General features: G+C 42.6%; 1 long non-coding RNA gene across 1 annotated transcript; it reads left to right on the top strand.

Moving 5' to 3' along the window:
• The first annotated feature begins 792 nt into the window (after positions 1-792).
• Positions 793-15,620, top strand: LOC140896552 (uncharacterized). The gene is made up of 5 exons (XR_012154573.1): positions 793-1,212; positions 2,394-2,529; positions 6,366-6,442; positions 12,121-12,195; positions 14,311-15,620. It is a non-coding gene; the product is annotated as an uncharacterized lncRNA (long non-coding RNA).
• Positions 15,621-16,079: the final 459 nt, after the last annotated feature.

Here is a 16,079-nt window from a genome sequence, read left to right on the forward strand (position 1 = left end):
CCAGCCCACCTGTTGCTTGAAGGACTGCTAGTTAAGAGTGAATCGTAGAGCCCAATGGCTGGAATTATAGTTATTGGAGCGGTGTGAATACAACAAAACAATATTCACCAATTCTAGGATTTTCTAAAAATCTTTGTACATCTTGGAAAACAGACAATGTAATATTGTCTGAAACAAGTAGCATTTAATACCATTAATATAATGACACTGGAAACACAAACAAACTATTTCCCCATGTTTATTTCCCCCCCACACCCCCCACTGCTCTTCAGACATTCTTGTTAACTGCTGGCAATGGCCCACCTTGATTATCACTACAAAAAGTTTTCTCCCCCCCACCCCCCACTGGTAATAGCTCATCTTAAGTGATCACTCTCCTTACAGTGTGTATGATAACATCCATTTTTTCATGTTCTGTGTGTATATAAATCTCCCTACTGTATTTTCCACTGACTGCATCTGATGAAGTGAGCTGTCGCTGACGAAAGCTTATGCTCAAATAAATTGGTTAGTCTCTAAGGTGCCACAAGTCCTCCTTTTCTTTTTGCGAATACAGACTAACTTGGCTACTACTCTGAAACATATTATGAATCAGTTTCTATTTAGAAGAAGTTTATCAAAGAGGTAATTTTAGAAAGTGGATGCAAGTATCATACTGTTACACATCACATTTTGTTCCTATATTTAACTATAAAGTGAGTATTCATTATAATTTCAGGAACATCTGTTCCTCTGAGGTTGTTTTTATCATCACATCTGTTTATTGTGTCTGTCTTGTACCTTTTCTAATCTTTCTCCTATAGGATATAAACAATTTTTTTTAAAAGAAAGAGAAATGGGAATACGATCAAGCATCACTGAAAAGATGAAATGTTTGCAGTGGCTATTTTTGGTTCATAATTATAGCCATTGATATGGGAGGGTTATTTTACCTTGACGTCCTTATTATTATTTTCCCCTCAGTAAAATAAAACCAGGAAACCTTCAGGAGCTTTGCAAAAGATAAAAACAGACAACAGACTCATCAAACCTTTATCCCCTCCTCCTTCCTCTTTTGTTCTTGAAACTGATGTGCAGTATGGTTGGGAACCATCTGATGGGACGCTGGGGAACTATCAGCTACAAAATGTTAGTGCTCAATTCTGTATTCCCTTTGCAGACTTGGAAGGCCAGGTGGGCAGTGGGACCTGCATGGTTCCCCTGTGCAAGAAGGTAAGATTTAGGGGGTCCGTGCCCCCTGCATTCCAGGCAGCACAGTCCAATGGGGGGCCCCTGTGTCCTCAATGCTGACAGTGAATTTGGGGGTTGGAATAGAAAATCCATGCTTCTGTGCCTGGGAGTTCACATAGATCCATGACTTTGCAGGCTCACATGGATCCATGATTTAGTACTTTTGAGTAGCAGGCCCATGGAGAGACTCAGGTGCTCAGCACCTCTCAAGCTGGGCCCGTAGATGGGGGATGTTATGAATTACTAGTACATTTTCTTAACTAAGAAGACAAGGATAAAGGAGGAACGTTCAGGGAGGCACAGTGGGACTCGGGCCAGCCGCCACAGGGGATGGGGAGGGAGCACCACCCAGCCCTGCTCCGTTCCGGCCCTGCTCCCAGCCCTGGCTCAGTGGGGGGTAAAACGGGAACACAGGCAGGGGTGAGGGGGGTGCAACCCTGAAAAATTTGGGGACCACTGATTTAATGCTTTTTGAAGGTGCTGGAGAATGACCTCTTGGGATCAAGAGTTCAAAATCCATTCAGTCATTCAAGCTTGGCAGCTAGAGTAGCAGTATGATTGACTTCTCTGGGATCTACTCACTTGCTGATAATTAACTTTCAGTGCTCAAGGTGGGGTGAAAGTAGGAGTGATGGGATTAAATTTAGCAGATGGAAATCTAGGATGAATTCAGGAAAAAAACATAATCCTAACTAGGACACCTGTTAGTCAAAGGGAATGGGAAAAAATAATGGATTTTTTTCAGTTTGGCCACCGTACCAGAAAAATCAACTATTCAGCCAGCTCTAGGGGGAATCTCCATTGCCTGAGTTATTTAAATCTAGATTGGGTAGGTCTTGGGGATACACTGTTGTGGAAAATGCTGCACTGTGGGGAAGTGGTCTCGAGGCGTGAATAGGTTTGATCCTTGTGATTCTGCAAAACAGCTGAGGCTGAAGACGGTTATTGGTTGATAATCCCGACCTGAGCTCTCTAGCTAGGAAAACATATGGGTTCCATTTGCTTGCAGAGGGCCTCAGATAAATGGAAACTAGCAGCTATGCATGAATGCTTACTGATGCTCTAATACTTATGTGGTGTTTTACTCACAAACTCCCTAGGCCCAATCCGGTGTGTTGCTCAGCTCCTGGTCTGTGTGATGGTCTCGTTTACTTTTCCCCCAGGTGTGTGAGGGGATACAGAACTGCCGGGCCTCACTCTACTCATTTGCGGCCGTACGGTATCACTGGCAATGAGGCCAACTGATCCCGGCGCACATGGGAGTCGTCATCCAGTGAATGGTGCCAGCCGATGCAGCAGGTCAGCCACTCGTGTGTCCTCTGGAGCCCCTTCCTCAGGTCTTTTACTCCCTGCTGGGCTTTATGTACTGTTGCAGTAGCCTCTGAGGTCTCTTTGCACCCCATGGAGGTGCTTGGCTGGTGGCTCTGCACAGCCACACATCCGCTGGCCTTGCCTTGCTCTCCCCACAAGCCACCATCCCAGACCAACACCCATGAAGCTCAGGGTCACAGCATGCAGCTGGTGTGGATCCCACCTTTTGTGCTCCTCCTTCCCACTCTGCAGGTGAACTGACCTGATTTCCCTGCTTTTCATGCTGTTCTCACGCCCCAGAGCTGGAAGTATGTGGGGGAAAGACTCTGAGGACCAGGACTTGGGTGCATTTGTGTCTAGTACAGGCGGAGCTGGTAGCATTGTCTGTTATTAAGGTTGCCTGCCGCATCCCATTAGAAGATCCTGTTTTTAGCTGCTTATCACTTTTTGCCAAAATGGAACCATTTGGGCTGAAATTATCCATGCTGGGTATCTGCCTCAGGCTGACATTATTTGTTTATTTATCTATTTATTTTTAAGGGTCAGCCAGAAAGGTTCATCTGTTTCTGAGAACGAGGTCAGGGAAAAATAGATTGCTTTGCCTATTTTATAGAAATTCTGGTGACTTTTTCTTTGAAAAGCCGTTGTGCCCCTGTGCTTTGAAGAATGGACTTGACATCTGCTTTGGAGAAGGCCTGGTCTTTGTCTCAGGGATGTGCCTTTAGCCACCTCTGTGAAAATCTACCAGGTTATAAGCCTTTGAAAACTCAGTGAAGCCTTGCTAGAGCTTCATAGCTAGATTCCCTGAAGTGTCCATCCATTCTGAGCTTGCTCCAGCCTGGGACTGAGCAGGACTTTCCCTGCAATTGCTGCTGTGGGCTGATCCAGGCCGAAGTTGGGCACCAGAACTAAAAGCAGGGAGCCTGTCGCCCATGTGCTCTCAGTGACCCCTCTGCAGGGCCCAAGCAATATGGAGGAGGAAGCTGCCTGATTTTTGAACGCAAAGGAGACAAGAGCGAGACCTGGAGTGGGGGTTAGGGGAGTAGATTTGGACGAAGAGCTGTGGGGGGAGACTGTGGTTGGAAGCTGGTGGGGGGTGGGGTGAAGAGGGATACAGGGACTGGGAGTTGGGTGATGGAGAAGGAAATGGGACTGTCACCCATTGGGGAGGAGACTGGAACTGGATGAAGAGCTGGGGGAGACGGGTTGGCTGGGCAAGGAGCTGAGGGGTGAGGAAGAGAAGTGAGAAGAGAAGCATGAACTTCACCATTCCTCTGCTGTCAACAGATATCTGTGACTCCCACTGGCAAAGTGTCTCATCCCTCTACTCCACAAAGAGGATGACAAACGACTACTGCTATCAGTTACGCTGTTAACTCATGTGGCAGAGATCTGTGTAGTGAAGCTGACAGTTCCAACCTGCTGATGATCTATGAGGTGTTAATAGGATTCCACATAATGGAACTTCTATTTCTCCAGTTTGAGTTTCTTTGAACACATTGGAAACTGCATGCAAAAAACCTACATTAAAACAACGTTATTCAGGTTGCAAAATCAAGCACTCAGAAGTTAGGAAATGCTAGAATTAAGGTTGCTGTTACAGCTTCAGTTTGGCCCTTGGGTGTGTCTACGTTATGATACAGCCTTTAATTACATCAGGGGTTCTCAAACTGGGGGTCGGGACCCCTGAGGGGGTCGCGAGGTCATTACACGGGGGGTCATGAGCTGTCAACTTCCACCTCAAACCCCGCTTGCCTCCAGCATTTATAATGGTGTTAAATATATTAAAAAGTGTGTTTAATTTATTAGGGGGGTCGCACTCAGAGGCTGTTTATGTGAAAGGGGTCACCAGTAAAAAAGTTTGAGTCCCACTGAATTACATGATCACATTTTCCACAGGACCCCGCCTCATTCAGTGCCTAGGATGGAGCTACCGTGAGGCTCCATCAGGTCTGTGCAGTGAATGAGGCTATTGTCTGTAGGGACCCCTTCTTCATTTGTTACTGAAATTGGAATGTGTGCAATGAACAAGGCAAGGCACTTCAGGAAGAGGAAGGATAGCCACCTGGTCAAAGCTGCCCTAGAAAATTGGATTCTATCCCTGCCTGTGCCACAGAGTTCCTGAGGGATTCTATTGAAGTCACTGACACCAAACTTTTCAGAGGTGGTCATTAACTGAGTCAAGTATCACGGGGTAGCTGTGTTAGTCTGTATCCACAAAAACAACAAGGAGTCCAACGGCACCATACAGACTAACAGATTTATTGGAGCATAAGCTTTCGTGGGTAAAAACCTGAAGAAGTGAGGTTTTTACCCATGAAAGCTTATTAACTGAGTGTTTCTCATTTTCTGGGTGCCTGCCTTGAGGGATCCGATTTGAAGAAGTGTTGAGTACTCACAACTGCAACTGAAATCACTGGGAGCTGTGCATTGAACCAATTAAGTCCTCTATAATGCTAAGTACTCTGCAGTATCAGGTCCTTGGCATCTCTGATCGGGCACCCCAAATTAGTGCATACTTTTGAACTTAATTTCTCTGTGCCTCAGCTCATCATCTATACCCCCTCCTCTCACTGGGGTGTTGGGAAAGTAAATTAATGTATGTTTGAGAAGCACTCAGGTGAGCATCATAGGAAAGCCCACGAGGAATTAAGTAATTCTGTATTCAGAGTAGGGTTTGAATAGCGTGCAGTCAATAAAGCATGGGACCACATCTTGAACAATGAGGATAAAACAAAATACTGAAGAGCTGCTCATTAAGTGTACATTGTGCATAAATCAAGGTTCTTTTTCTTGTGGAAAAAATACTATGTGATCAAGTAATTAAGAATGTATCATGATACATACAGAGAAGGAAGCCAAACTGAGGTTTCACAGGCAACTTTAATTCTGGTATTTCCTAACTTCTGAATGCTAGACTTTGCAAACTTTAATGCTCTTTTAACATAATTTTTTGTGGATGATATATATATTACAGCTGGGCAAAATTTTTCAACCTGAACTTTCTGCAAAAAATACAGATGCAGTGACACTGATACGTTTCATGAATTCAAGTTAATAAAACCAAAATGTTTGGTTCAGGAAAAAAAGTACTGAAAAATCAAAATGTTTCATTTTGACAATTTTGAAATGAAACATTTTGATTTTTCTATTTGAGACAACTTTTCATTTTGAAATTCCTTTTAAATTTATTTTAAAAAATGTTTAAATTCACTTAAAAATCAAAACATTTCATTCAACCTGAAATATTTTTTTTACTCTTCATTTAGTTGAAAATTTTGAAATTTTTTGTTTTCAGTTAGACCCCCAAAATCCATTATTCATCCATCTTTCTCTCTCTCTCTCTCTCTCTCTCTCTCTCTCTCTCTCTCAAACACCATCAGAGACAAGGTAAAGGATAATTTTCAGTGAAGTTGAGTGAATAATTCACAGACGATATTTTTCTGATGGTTTTTAATTTATTTTCCTTTTCTCAGAACATCCACAAGCAAATTAGTTTCCTCAGATTTATTCAGTAGTCAAAGTCATTCAACACCCTTTTTTTGCTCTGTGGCTCGATAGATAAACAATTTATTGTGACTATTAAATACTTGAGATCTGAGTTGTGTTGCTTAGTTGTGATGGTTAGAAGTCACATGATACTGTTTCTGGAGTGGATAACATACAACTTGGAAATGTGCCAGCCAAGGATCATTTGTCCCAGTAAAACTCTATCTTTCCAATGTGAGAGGAGAGTGAACATAAATTGACAGTCACAGAAAATGTTATTTTCAATTAGTATTTGGCAGTCGCTTATTTTGTCCCACATAAAATGTCCTTTCCAGGAGTGCTGTTCACTTGCGACCCAGTTCCTGGACATCCCGGGAAGATGGTTATCAGTGCAAGCTGTGGACTTGGGGAGGTTAGTGAGAATCTTTGATGTATTAAAAATCACTTTAGAGTAAGTGTGAGAAGAAAGGAGAAAGAGGAAATAAGATATTTCGATTGTAAATTGTACCTCTGCCCTTTGCACATGGGGTTGGTTTGGTAGGTCTGCTTCATAGCCATTCAGCACTTTGAATATTAGCACCTGCCTGTGTTGACCTCCTTTCTAATTCATGTTGGTTATTCCTTGAGAACTGATAAATATGTTTGTTATGTACAACCACAGTAGGGACACAGGACTGGAAGGGATCTCCTGGGTCATCGAGTCATCAGTGCTCTACTATGGCAGGCAACCCCGTCCTATAATCGTGTTCATAAACTTAACAAGCTCTATCTTAAAACTAGTTTTGGTTTTTCCCCCCACTACTCCAATTGCAAGGGTTGTGCCAGAACCTCACTTCTCTGATGGTTAGAAACCTTCTTCTAATTTCCAGTGTGGATTTATTCAGGGCCAGTTTATAGCCATTTGCTTTTGTTGTTAATGTTGTCTTTAAGTTTAAATAGCTATTCTCCCTGTGTGGTGTTTATCTCCCGATGTATCAATAGAGACTAATCGTATCCCCTCTCAGTCTCTCTTTTGGTAGGCTAATGCAGCTTGTTCATTCCAAATATGGGTTCTTTCTTCTAATCCACTTTGAGGGGAAGCTTTCTGAGCCAAATCCCCCCTCCCAGGGAAACATACTCCATAGCCTTGGTGAGTTTGAAGTCTTCAAGTTGCTGAGTTTTATTCCACTTGAGGAGAAGTTTTGGGTTGTATGGAGAGGATAGGGGATGTGTCCAGGAACTCATGAGGAACCTGAAGATCTGGAGTTCAGTCTGGTTTCTTCACTTTGTATCTGAAGATTTCCCAGCTTTGCCCCTCCCAGCAGCCCTACACTATCCCCCAGACCCAGATTGCTTCTGCAGGGTGCTGTTCAAGGGGCTGGTGTACGTTTCTGCTGGTGAAGTGGAAGAGGGTAATATGCAATGTAGGTTCCACTCCAATCCGTCAGCTTTTGGGACCTATAATCCTGCTCTCTTGCCATGCTGGGGAGATGAGAACGGAAACCTCTTTTGAGTTAAATTTTTAAAATAGTAATAAGGGGTCAGAAAACTGTAATTAAGTTCAAAACATAGGGTTTTGTTTGCCAGGTGCTGAAGCACACGAAGCAGTCTTTTGCTTGAGTTTAAGAGCAAAGAATTCACATCTCCAGGGTTGTTCCATAATCTACAAATTACTTTACAACGATCTGTGTGTCCAGAACACATGGCAGAACTGTGTTATGTTTAAAATAAATCACCTACCAAAACCTTCATTTAAACCATTCAAAGTTGTCCCTTTTCATTGCTCCTTTCTCAGTGGAAAATTAATCTTAGGAAGTGATACTGCTGCCCAATAAAACAGAAATTCCAAAAGCATGAAGGTTGTCATGCTGAACATTCAGGATTTTGACAGGAAGCAATAAAACGGAGGAAACTCACGGCTAGAAGTGAAATGTACCATACAGCCTGCACAAGTCTAGCACAGAGGGATACAGCCAGAGTCTGGACATTGAGGGTATGTCTACACTGCAGCTGAGATTGAGCCTTCCAGCCCAGGTAGACAGACCCGTGCTAGCTCTGCTGGAGCTAGTGAGCTAAAAATAGCAATGTGGACATTGCGTCATGCGTGGCGGCTCAGGCTAGCCACCCACGTCCAAGCCCACCCAACCCCCGGGTCAGAACTTGAGTGGCTACCTTGAGCTGCTGTCCATGCCACAACTTCCACACTAATAGTTTTAATGCAGTAGCTTTGAGCAGACCTGGCCTGTGTTGTCTACCCAGGCTAAGAGGCAGGCTCCCAGCTGCAGTGGAGACATACCCTGGGGGACCTGGAGAGATGCAGTCAATGGGCCAACTCCTGGAAGTGTCAAATATTTGCAACTCCCACTGGAGCAGTACGTGGGCTGCCTAGATTTGCTAAATTTAAAGACACAGACACTTTTAAAGATGGACCAGGATGGGACTGGTATTCTAAGCATTTCCAGTCAATCACTCCCTAGCTAGTTACCTGATTTGGAAAATGGTTTCACTGTGTTATACATCTAGACCTTTATTTCCCTTTAACTTTTCTGCTGGTGTCAGCCATTACTTATTACCTGCATTTAGGTGATTGTCTTTTGTATATCTGCAGTAGATATAGTCTTACTAGGAATGCCCTACGTGTATTTGCATTGCAAGGTAGAAAGCTGTAGCAAACTCTTTTGCTGCATTTTGGTTTTAGCCTCGACAGTTCCTAAAGCCAAATAACCGACTTAGTGAATCCCAGAGACCTCCACAGGGAGGAATAAGTTATCACAAACTGTACTGCATGACTGAATTTTCTCCAGAAAAAAAGAGGAATTATTCAGGAAATAGATTATTCTCAATAAAGCTGTCTAAAAGCTGAGTTCTCTGTCCAACAATGAAATTAATCAAAAACAGTCCAAATGAGTTAAAAATACCAATTTATCAGAATCCAGATGTCTCTGGAGTCCCTCACATTTCCCATTAAAAATTCAGTTAATTCTTTCTTGATCTGAAGTTCTCCTCACAGAACCATATAGATCTATGTTTAAGCTAAAGCATTAAAACACAAATAGAATTCTAGAATTCAGAGCATGAATCACTCTCTCTGAAAGATCTGTTTTGGGGGCTTCATGAATTTACCCGTGCAGATGCCTTATCCTTTCACAGTTGGGATGTTGGTATTTGCATTGTCTTTAGCACTTATGCAAGAGACACGAGAGAAATATTGCAGTGCAGTATTTCAGTGCAAGTGCAGTTCATTCTCATCTGGCTATAAAATTTAATATAGATCATAAAACCAAAGGGAGGAGGAGAAGCCAAACCTGTGGAGCATCTAAAGAGCACTGAAGCTTTCTCACTAGAATTAAATCCCTTTTGGAGCAATTTACCTAACAAGCTTTTTAATCCAGTTATAAATAACACCACAGTCTGAGACAAAGAACTGCAAAGGGGTCTGCTCAGTTTACAAGGCATTTGTGTTATAGACTTACAGAAAGCAGCAGTGAATGTGCTCTCTCTAATCCAAGGGGGAGGTGAAATTCTGAAAGTAGCTGGGCAAACTTATCTCAAATATTTATCTTGTTTTCCAGTAATAATAGAGCTTTGTGCTCCTACTCTCCTCACCTCAGCCTTGTTCTCCTAAAGTGCTCAGTAGCTCTGCAAATCAGGACACGTTTAATTCAGGTGCCTAAATATGGAGCTAGATGCCTAACCTCAACCACCCAAGTTAGAACATACAGTCGGTGTCTTTATAGAAGCACACAGGAGGCAGTTCAAAAATGAGTCCGTTTTGATGAATGTGGAGATGGAAATATATGGGGACTAGAACTGCCTACTGCAGGGTTTCTTGCACCTTCCTCTGAAGCAGCTGGACTGGTCTCCATCAGAGACAGGATACTGGGCTAGATAGACCACAGGGCTGATCCAGTCTGCCAATGTCTGTACTTCCATGGGCGTTACGAGTATAACTACCATAAACTCAGAGTACAGAGAGTTCTGCTCAGAATGAATTTTCAGATGTGTGTACCTTGCTAATCTTTATTGGATTGTGCTGGTTTGTGATTGCTGCAGTGATCAGTGAAAGTTATTAGTACATACCTCTGTAAATTGTCATCGGCAATCTCTTCATATGGAAGTTGGCAGTGATACCACAAGGTGGTGCTGTTCAGAGTTTTTCTTTTGTAAAGGAATGAAGCGATTGGGATGACAGAATGACTCATCAGCTCTACTCTTTTCTTTGTTGTTCTCCCTCCTTTTCCTTCTCCCTTCTTTGTTTGCCTTACTCTTCCCCTGGCCTGCTTGGCATTTCTCCCTTTCTACCCATGTAGGAACACCACCTCCCTGAATGACTTTAGCTACAAATAATCGAAGAATTCTTCTGTTGACATAGCTGCGTCTACACTGGGGGTTTTGTTGGCATAGCAATGTCGCCAGGGGGTGTTTTTTCACACCCCTGATCAACATAGCTATTCTGGTATAAATTTTAAATATAAACCAGGCCTACCATGGCAACACCCCAACTACTTATAATGTCTGTGGTTTGAATCAAACTTTTAGTAGAGCTTTGGTTAGACCCTGTTTCTGTGTGGAATATCTTCCACAGCTTCATTAGTCGGGCAACTGAGCACATATATTACTGGGCTTCACTCAGTGTTGCTTTTGGCTTTTCCTTTAAAAATAAAAAAAATATCAATCAGAAAACGCTTTAATGCAATGTTATGATTAAGACTTTAATTGCACCAAGTCTGGAAATTCGAGGTCATGATTTTCATAACAACAACTTAGCTAAGTTGTACATAAAGGAGCCTCAGTCCAAGCTTCTAATTTTGCACCTGCGATTTTGTGCCTGCAGTGAATTGTGGGTGCAAATAATAGCATTTAGATGTCTGGCTACCTGATCTGGAGGCATAATCAAGCAGTTAGATGTCTAAATGCTATCAGCTGTTCCTGAAATGCATTGCGGACAAAGGAAATGTGGGTACAAAATTAGATGCCATATTAAAAATATTTGGCTGATACTGTATTTTAAAGCATATACAGTCATAATAAATCCATGCAAAGAAGCTGAGTTAGGGGATGTTGTGGAAATTATAATTGTGTGTTTCCTAACTTTAACATTAGTAAAATCTCAGTCATAATGTTGCATGAATGTAGATCTTTCATTTGTATATTGGTTTCTACATTGGTTTTATAGGTAAGACTACAAGGAGTAGGCCCTTAAGAGAATACTTTTAGCCTTATTTCAGTAATCATGATAACAAAAGCTAAATGTTAAAAGCTAAATGTTTGTTTAGATAAGGAAATGCTCACTTTTAATTCCCACAGTAAAAGAATCGATAGCTTTTAATGACATGCTTCTTTCAGTTCTTCTTTTCGATATCTCTAGGGGCTGCTGGTTGTTCTGCATCCATTATGGCATCAAAACAAATGTTACTGCAAGGAAATCTGTCCCAAGCCTTGAAAAACAAAGTTAAAGAACAAAATATGAAGAAGCCTGAGGCTAAATTTGTCTAGGTGGGGTGATGTTTACCGTTGCTGAGATGCGGGAACCCAAAGCGACTTTGCATAGTCTTTATTAATGAATGTCTGTAATATTTTCAGTGTACCTCGCTGCAAAAAATTTAGGGACAACTGGTTTACTAATAACCCAGGCCTAAATGATGTATTGCATTACATGACAGGACAGCAGGTCACAATGTGGATATAAGAGACTCTAGAGACCTCTTGTGGACAACACAGATTTCTTTCTTCTTACACTATATGTCTGTGTATTAATGAAATGCTGCATCTCATTTATAAGATCCTGTCTGATTTTTTTTTTTACCTGTGTTCCATATGAATTTGTGGGTCTCTGCTTTCCCATGCTTTATTTTTCCCTTTCATGGCATATCGTTCATCTTCTGAATTGTCATTGGCTGTGATAATTATTTTAATTTCTGGGCAAGTTATGACTGTTTTATTTCCCTTTTAACAAAAGATGGCATTTAAAGCAGAACTCCTTGGGTGCAGCTTTTTGTTCTGTCTTTATATGGCCCCTTGCACAATGGGGTCATGGTCCATGACTAGGCCTCCAAGGCACTGGAACAATACACGTAATTAATAAGAATCTCTCTCTCTCTGGTGTTCCAGGCGCTGTAATTGCAAGGGAGCATGGGCTGCCCTGTATTATGAAATGTAAGGGTACAACCTCCTATTTTAAATCAGGTTGGTTTCCATATTCCTTCATTTATATTTTTTCTTGTTAGACAATAGCAGCTTTACTGCCTCTGAAGAAGTGGTGTTTCCCATTGTCACGGGATAGGTCCATCCCATCAGGCGGTGTCGGGTTGTGGGGGAATTAAAATAGAGCTAGGGTGGCCAATGTGGCCTAATTTCCCTAGTTGCCATAGCAGCCCTGGCTCCTAAGGCAGCGTGGCAAAATGATCAGGGTCAGTGCAGCAGCCCTTCAGTGATGGACAGCACGGACAGATGGCCCGAGTCAGTAGGACACCCATCTAGGTAGGGCGGTGTGGCCTAGCAGTCAGAGTCAATAGAGCGACCCTCTGTGGCAGGGCAGTGTGGCCCGGTGGCCGGAGTCAATAGAACCACCCTTTGAGGCAGGGCAGTGTGACTTAGTGGCCAGAGGGTGGTGGGCTGCCATCCAGGGGTGGGCAGTGGCTGGGGTAGGAGGATCCGGGCCCTCCCTACTCCACCAGGTCTCAGCCCAGGGTCTTATCTGTGGTGGGGTTATCCGCCTCTGACTCAGTGGGGAGTTGCTACAAGTACACTCAGTGCCTGTATGCCCGTGACCATGGACCAGCTGAGTGAATGGCGGGACTTTCCATTCTCCCCTCGGCCAAAAAAAAGACACTCCCTCTCTAAGACTCCATTTTATACATCAATACAGACAAGTTACGTACTGCCCCTCTGATGTAGTTAGTTGACACCCTCTGACGTAGCCGGTTACCGCCCATCACCTTATACATCTCTATTCATCACACTGTCATCCTGACCTTATCTTTAGGGCGGGTCAGCGTGTTCCTGTTCTCTTTAGGGAATGCGCTGGTATCGAGGTGTTCTAGTACCACACTTCTGGAATGTGTTTCTGTGAGTGCTCTGTGCCTAGCACCTCTTAGGAAGGTGTGCTTTTGCAATATCAGCCCTGTTCTTGCCAGATTCTCTGAGCAGGGCCTGCCTCTAGCTCCCAGCCTGATTTTTCTTTATATCAGCAAAGTTTTGACCGCCACTTTAGCCAAGGCCTCAGGCCGCTGATACAAGGGCTTATATTTTAGGCCCTCTTCCTACCCGTCCTCCCACAGCTAGTAGTCTTGGGGATTCCGCACTCTCGCCGTTGTCTGTGGTGTCAGGCATCTGGGGGTTGGCTGGCCTACATCCTGGAGCACTGGCAGTCTCTTTGCAGGAGCCTGCAACACACTTCCGTTCCCTTTGCAGTCAGCCCAGACTGAGATGAGCTGCTCCCTTTTATATCCTGGTTCTAGCTGAAGCATGCTCAGCAGGGAGGGGGGGACATGACCTCCTTGGCCCACAGAGAGTGCTTAAGCCTTGCTGAATCAGTGCAGGGTAGGTACACTCTGTCACACGCATGTTACACTAACTCTGTTCCTCTTCACAACAGTGGAACACAGCTACAAAGAAATGGTGTTTTTTTCCCTCCCATAGAAAATTTGATGAAAATATAAACAATGCTTTTTGTTTTGTTGACATTTTTCTATAATTTTTTTGGATTTACTTCAAAGAAACAAAAATCTGGAAATTATTATTTTTATTTATTTATTTACATATTAATTTGGAAACTGGGAATTGAAAAAAATCAGCCAACCCAGGCAAAACTTGTAGGGTTTACTGAAAATTTTCATTTGACCAGCTGAAAGTTTTCATTTGCTGAGAACCAAAATACTTTCAAAAAGGTTTAGTTACTGAGTATTTGTGGTGACTTTCGATGAAAAACCCTAAAAATATCATTGAAAAGGAACCTCTGAAATATTTTTCACAAAAAATTGCTTTTTTGTCAAAACACAAATTTCTAAGAATTTCCACCAACTCTACCATTCAATAAAAGCCATGGTCTCAAGAAGGTTAGCTTGAGTATGTGGAGTGAATGCTTCCTAGATATCTTTGAATAGTCTATGGCTAGATTCATGGCCACTCTGTTTTTGGTGCAAAATTATTGTTAACCTTGATTGTTAGCCTAGATCTGGGGAAACAGGAAGTGGACATATAACTAACTTCCTCACACTAACCCAGCCCTGTGCACTGCTTGGCCAGACTGGAGAATCTGGACCTATATCACTAAATATTGTTTGCATATCATCTTTGTAGATGTATGCTGACAGACAGATCTGCATATGCATATATACAGACACCATTTTTACCAAGGTAGGTGTAGCTGATATGTGAATTTCAAGATTTACTACACCGCATCTATATAGGTTCAACAAAAGAAAATAAATATATCTTTTAAAGTGCATTCTTTCCTTTGGGCAGGCAGGCTTGTCCATCTGATCCTACTTGCACTGGTTATTTCTGCAGGATAAGTTATACCTTTATATGGGAGGGAAAGGAGCAACTTGCTGCTCGGGACAGTTTCCTCCTGTTTTCCCATGTGTGTCTCCCCATTTGGTCACCCTCCCTTGGCCTGTCTTCCATGGGTCATAGTTAATATTGACATTTCCATCTGGGAGAATGGTGAGAAGGAAATTAAGTGAAGGAGAAAAAGTCTTTTCCCCCTAGCTTTGCAGTAAAATCCTATTTTGTGTGCTACAGAGAAAGCCCATTGCTTTATTCCAAGCAGGTATAACTGAGGTTGATGTGCTGTTCCCAGTCCTCACCCCAGGGCATTCTCCTGGAGACTGAAAGCAGAACATGGTCCTTTGTATTTAATCAAAGTTGGCTGGCTTTTTTAAAAATAGTGGGTTAATTCTAGGTCTTGTCAAAACTTTTCTGTCAACCCAAAAACTTTGCAATTTTGAACCATAAATTTTCTGGTTTTGGCAACCAAAAACCTACAAAAGTCAGGGGTTGGTTTATTGATGAAAGTGATTTTGTGGTTTTAGTCAAAATTTTCTGGAGAGAATCCTGCCCCATCTCCCCACATTTTCAGACCAACTCTGATCAACTCAAGGCTTTGTTTTATGGGAGACAAAGTGATACTGGATGGATTCAAAGGAATGGTGCAGAAAATCAAGGCATAAGACTGGTCACAGAAAGAAAAAGCCTACCCATAGAAAATACTAGTGGCAATTTGCAACAGTGTCTGGTCTTTTGGGAAAATGGTATCATTTGCGCAGTAAATTTATTGATCACTTATGAATGTTAGTGGACAAGTTACAATTCTTCCTGTTGAGCTAAAGATTAGGTTATCCAACTAGGGAACATAAAAATATATAGGTTTCAGAGTAACAGCCGTGTTAGTCTGTATTCGCAAAAAGAAAAGGAGTACTTGTGGCACCTTAGAGACTAACCAATTTATTTGAGCATGAGCTTTCGTGAGCTACAGCTCACTTCATCGGATGCATACCGTGGAAACTGCAGCAGACTTTATATACACACAGAGAATATGAAACAATACCTCCTCCCAGCCCACTGTCCTGCTGGTAATAGCTTATCTAAAGTGATCATCTGGTTGGGCCATTTCCAGCACAAATCCAGGTTTTCTCACCCTCCACCCCCCCCCCCCACAAATTCACTCTCCTGCTGGTGATAGCCCATCCAAAGTGACAACTCTTTACACAATGTGCATGATAATCAAGTTGGGCCATTTCCTGCACAAATCCAGGTTCTCTCACCCCCTCACCCCCCTCCCAAAAACCACACACACAAACTCACTCTCCTGCTGGTAATAGCTCATCCAAACTGACCACTCTCCAAGTTTAAATCCAAGTTAAACCAGAACATCTGGGGGGGGGGTAGGAAAAAACAAGGGGAAATAGGCTACCTTGCATAATGACTTAGCCGCTCCCAGTCTCTATTTAAGCCTAAATTAATAGTATCCAATTTGCAAATGAATTCCAATTCAGCAGTTTCTCGCTGGAGTCTGGATTTGAAGTTTTTTTGTTTTAAGATAGCGACCTTCATGTCTGTGATTGCGT

This window comes from Lepidochelys kempii, chromosome 12 (genome assembly GCF_965140265.1).
Source record: "Lepidochelys kempii isolate rLepKem1 chromosome 12, rLepKem1.hap2, whole genome shotgun sequence".
NCBI lineage: Eukaryota > Metazoa > Chordata > Testudines > Cheloniidae > Lepidochelys > Lepidochelys kempii.